General features: G+C 46.6%; 1 non-coding gene across 1 annotated transcript; it reads left to right on the forward strand.

Moving 5' to 3' along the window:
• Positions 1–4114: 4114 nt before the first annotated feature.
• Positions 4115–4187, forward strand: Trnat-agu (transfer RNA threonine (anticodon AGU)). Its single transcript has one exon. It is a non-coding gene; the product is annotated as a tRNA-Thr (tRNA).
• Positions 4188–5833: the final 1646 nt, after the last annotated feature.

A 5833-nucleotide genomic window follows, 5' to 3' on the forward strand; every position in this document is an offset into this window, starting at 1 on the left:
CAGCGTCTGGAGTGCGGCCGCTCGGCGGGCGCGTCTTGCCGCTTCCCGCGCGGCCAATTATTTAATTTTTTTCCTGCAGCCGCCGCCCCCGCGGTCGTGAAGGCAGTGATGCTGGCTGGGGCTGCTGGCGATGACTGGGGAGCTGGATGGCGGCTGCCCATCCCCAATCTGCCAGCACATTCCTCGCATTCCTGTCTTCGCCCCGGCCGCGCCTCGGGCGGTCAGCGCCTGCCCCGCGCGCCTTATTACATTTCGAGTTGGGGTTCCCCTCTCGCGGATGCACTGGCGACGGCGCTGTGCTGAGGAGCGCAAGGAACCCGGTACACCAGTAGTCCGTTTCCTGATGATGTCTCCATGTCGGGTGTACAAACAAAGACTTCCGGATACGACGGAGAGCGCGTGGATATGTGAAAAATCCATCCACTGAAATTTGCGCCCGCACAAAGGGGTGTGAAATTTGCGCCCGCACAAAGAGGTGTGAAATTTTCTCCTTGTATTCCTGGTAACAACCTGCTCGCTAAGCCACGGCACGGACTACCTGCACCCTGGGAGTCCAAATGTGTGTGAACTGGTTCAAATGGCTAAGAGCACTATGGGACTTAACGTCTGAGGTCATCAGTCCCCTGGAACTTAGAACTGCTTAAACCTAAATAACCTAAGGACATCACACATATCCATGCCCGAGGCAGGATTCGAACCTGCGACCGTAGCGACGTAGCGACGTGTGTGAAATCTTATGGGACTTAACTGCTAAGGTCATCAGTCCCTAAGCTTAAACACTACTTAACCTAAATTATCCTAAGGATAAAAACACACACACATGCCCGAGGGAGGACTCGAACCTCCTCCGGGACCAGCCAACACAGCCCATGACTGCAGCGCCCCTGGAAATCCTTATCCACAGCAAACGCTCCCTATGTCCGCAATGAGGCGCTGTGTCGTCCTGTACGAGGCGTTTCGATGCCGCCATTTAGATGACCAGCAGGGTGAACATCCGGCTGCAAGAAGAAGAGCGCCAGTAGTCCACAGAACATTCCACGATAAACCCTGTTACACACGCCTTTTGCACTGTTCGTAATCGTTTTAACGCTTAAATCCTGCTTTTACTTCTGCCCCAACGTAAAAAATCATGGTATGCATTGTCACCTTAAAATTTGTTTCTATGTAAATTATTTTATGATACATATTCTGTACTTTTGAAGTAGGAGATGTCGTGTGACTAGGGCCTCCAATCGGGTAGACCGTTCGCCGAGTGCCAGTCTTTCGATTTGACGCCACTTCGGTTACTGGCGCGTCGATGGAGATGAAATGATGATGATTAGGACAACACGACACGCAGTCCCTCAGCGGAGAAAATCTCCGACCCAGCCAAGAATCGAACCCGGGGCCTTAGGATTGACATTCTGTCGCGCTGACCACTCAGCTACAGGGGACGGACGTAATTAAAGTGCAGCTACTCACTGAGGTACAGTGTGCGCTATAATTTTCATATGACAGCGAAACTTCGTAGACATGCTAATGTGTTAATGCGGAACCGACACTCGCTGGAAAAAAAATTATTTCCGATTTCGGCCACCAGATGCGAATCTGGCGCTGTACACAGTGTGTCCCGCTGACTGAGCTGTCTGAGGAGAAGGTTGATTTCATTAAATGGTTTAAAGAAAATGTTAACAACAGTTTAGCGGTCTATTTTACACTGATACCGTGCAACACCCAGAAAGTGCAACACCTGAAACCTCACCATCCACAGCAACGAGCTGCATTTCAAAATGGTTCAAATGGCTCTGAGCACTATGGGACTTAGCATCTGAGGTCATCAGTCCCCTAGAACTTAGAACTACTTAAACGTAACTAACCGAAGGACATCACACACATCTATGCCCGAGGCAGGCTTCGAACCTGCGACCGTAGCAGTCGCGCGGTTCCGGACTGAAACGCCTAGAACCGCTCGCCCACCGCGGCCGGCCGTGCTGCATCTGCTCTTCGGTTTCTGCCACGAATAGAAGTTAATGACGTATATCCGGGCAACATCTACAGATTAACGAGACACACTTGCGCTACAGGGTGCAGTGAATATACAGAACTGCCTCATTTGGGGTAGTACTAAACACCGTGTTCTGCACGAAAAGTCACTGTATTCGCCGTATATAACTCTGTGATGTCGATTCACAAGCATCTATATTCTTGGTCCGTTTTGTTCGAGTGCAGTACACCAAAGGGCCACTGAGGTGTACCGTGACTTGTTTGACCTTTTCCATCCACGTCCCGTTCCTAATCCATTACATATGGAAACCTGTCTATATGTCTTTGTTGCATTCACAGCGCCAGATTTGCACCTGGTGGCCAAAATTGTCACTTTTCCCCCGTGTAAATCCGTTCCGCATTTACGCATTACAACGTCTACCAAGATTTGCTGCCACACGATTATTACTGCTCACACTGGAATTCTGTGACTTTTATTCGAACTACCTGGTACATCTCACTTGATATAGTTTTATAATTACCATACATCTTCCGCTTGGCCATAACGTCAATGATATGCAGCACTATAATTACAAAGAAAGTTTTTTTTCATGTTTTGAAGGCACATATAGAGGCCGAGCGCATCTAGCACTAGGAGCGCGAAGCTATATACAAATTACGTCAACTCTATACGTGCAAATTCCTAGCCTTTTAGTTAGATTGACATCTTCCATGCATGTCTCGAAGAACGGACAGTGCTGACAATTCACAGCTGTACGAAATACTTCGACATTCATTCGCTCACTGCGAGTCGCTTGACATTTTTTGTGCTCGCGATAAACGGGCGAGCCGGGTTCCAGTCCAGGCCCGGCACAAACTTTCTTACGTCACTGTTGGGCGTTAGATATACACCTAATGCAGCTGATGCCAAGTAATTCGCAGTGAGTGAGTTAATTTCGAAGCAAGTAGTTTGACAAATCACCTTATGTACTTTATAATTATGCAAAAACCATATTTAAATTCTGTGTTTTCTGTTGTCGTTTCTCTAGATCCCGATCATAAGTAAAAGTTTTGTGACTTAGTACTACAGAAAATGGTTCAAATGGCTCTGAGCACTATGGGACTCAACTGCTGAGGTCATTAGTCCCCTAGAACTTAGAACTAGTTAAACCTAACTAACCTAAGGACATCACAAACATCCATGCCCGAGGCAGGATTCGAACCTGCGACCGTAGCGGTCTTGCGGTTCCAGACTACAGCGCCTTTAACCGCACGGCCACTTCGGCCGGCTACTACAGAAAAGAAAATAAATTATGATCACTTCTGATCGCGTAAAAAAAAAAAAAAAAAAAAAAAAAACCTGGATGACAGTTCTTGTTCGAACATCTCCAGTACTCTTCATCAGTACCCCACGTAGGAGCTCTCGGGTATTCTACCTTCCGCGAAAGTTGCGGAGTTCAGATGGGGGGAAATAGTGGGCCTTTTCTCGAGCTATTCTGGGCGCTGATTTCACCGGGCGCAGTTTACAGGACACCATATGTAAATTAAATGTGGAGAGGGGAAGAAAGGAAAGGAAAGGAAAGGAAAGGAAAGGAAAGGAAAGGAAAGGAAAGGAAAGGAAAGGAAAGGAAAGGAAAGGAAAGGAAAGGGAGGGTACCACTACTCACTACTGTCAGCTGCATCGGGACATTACACAGAATCAGCGGCGACAACTGAAAATGTGTACCGGACCGGGATTCGAACCCAGGAACTTTACTAGACAGGTGCGTTAGCCACTGCGCCATCCGGCACACAGTGTTACTGCAACTGTGCAGACTACCTCACCACGCCTCACGGCCGATTGACCCTCCCATCGAACGCCACTTATCCGCAGTCCCTATCCATTTCCTCGATGTTCGCTACTCTGAGATTCCCACAGATGGCCTGTGTGAAAGAACAGACAACACGCATTCATATAACTGATTTGCCTAGCTGAGCAATGGACCCACCTTCTTCAGTGGGGATACACAAATACGTCCGACCACCTGTGGGAATGTCAGGCTAAGGAACATGGAGGAAATGGACAGGAATTGCCGATAAGTGGCGTTCAATGGGAGGGTGAATCGGCCGTGAGGCGTGCTGAGAAAGTCTGCACAGTTGCAGTAACACTGTGTGCCGGATGGCGCAGTGGAAAACGCACCTGTCTAGTAAGAAGGAGGTCCTGGGTTCGAATCCCGGTCCGGTACACATTTTCAGCTGTCGCCGCTGATTCCGCGTAGTGTCCAGAAGCAGCTGACAGCAGTGATCCCCTCTCTTTCCTTTTTTCCTTGCCCTTTCCACCTTCGATTTACATATAATGTATCACAGCTGTGGAATCTACGTGGTGTCAGTTCTTTCGGTTCGAAAGTCAGTACGTTACTATAGAGAGGGGCGGAACATTTAGACAGGCGAGTGCACTAGACGCACCTAGGAACTGCTATGAAAGTTTTGAGAAGACAGGCTGATGGAAGATTGGTAGAAGGATTTAGAAACTAGCAATAGCAACATGTACACGGTTATCTGAGATCTATAATGCTTGCAGATGTAAAGAGGAGACCCTTATCAAACAGTGAACGACCAGTTGTCAATAATGATGATGATGATGATGACTCATATTTCGTGTCGAAAAGACGAGCTTGGAAAAATCGACTTTTCTGCAACTTATTTCAGTACTTCATTTTTGAGACCCAGGTTGCGGGCTAGTAGGCCATGGTGTAGCGTTACTGACACACGTGTTGTGCGTAAGCGTACAATCATCAACAGCCAAGAATTCGAAGTCATCAAAGAAATCAGTTGCCACTACTAAATATAAAAAATAACGCACTCTAGATCGTGGTACAATGAAATAAATTAGTAGCAGATCCATTACTAGTGGGACAAAGTGCACACATAGTGCCTCCGGTTGAAATAATGAATATCAGCAGGTTCTGCAATTGCCATCCTGAAGCCAAGCTGATTGAAGAGACAGATTTCAGCTACTCGTTGCTGCCAAAGATGACAGTTTGCGCAATACATATTTTTTAGAACTCGAAATCTGGGTTGCAAAAGTACATAATTAATGATACAAATGCCAAGAAATGTGTTTTTCAAAACTTATCTTTTCGTTGCGGATTGTGACTCATCATATTCATCAACACATTTGTCAACCACTGACGGGTAAACGTCTCCTCTAGACGTCTCCATGCATTACAGGCCACACATAATCGTGTCCACCTTGTTGCTGCTAGATTTATAATGCCATTTACCAATCTTCCTTCAGCCCGTCGTCTCGCAAGTTTCATATCACTTGTTAGCATCATCTTCCTTCCGCTGGCATGTCTACCAGTCTCGCATGTCTCTACAGTGTACTTACACGAATTTAATGCTTTTTGCTTATTCCGCATATAATCAGAGAGTGTGATTAAATCCAGTCTGGACAAAACAGTTCAGTGGGAAATGTAATCAATATGATATTCTTCATACCAGTTATTTTCTATAAACTTCAATTCGGTTTGATCTGCTTATTTTTTGCAGTCAGCCCACTTAAATAACAAACGAAATGTCTGTCAAAACTTTATGACAACTTCTGTTACTGACACATAGCAAAAACTGCTATTTTAATTTTCACGTCAGCTGTACTACAAAAATGGTTCAAATGGCTCTGAGCACTATGAAACTTAACTTCTGAGGTAATCAGTCGCCTAGAACTTAGAACTAATTAAACCTAACTAACCTAAGGACATCACACACATCCATGCCCGAGGCAGGATTCGTACCTGCGACCGTAGCGGTCGCTCGGCTCCAGACTGTAGCGCCTAGAACCGCACGGCCACTCCGGCCGGCAGCTGTACTACAGAAAATAATATACTGTGCG

The sequence above is a fragment of the Schistocerca nitens genome, chromosome 2, assembly GCF_023898315.1.
Source record: "Schistocerca nitens isolate TAMUIC-IGC-003100 chromosome 2, iqSchNite1.1, whole genome shotgun sequence".
Classification (NCBI taxonomy): Eukaryota; Metazoa; Arthropoda; class Insecta; order Orthoptera; family Acrididae; genus Schistocerca; species Schistocerca nitens.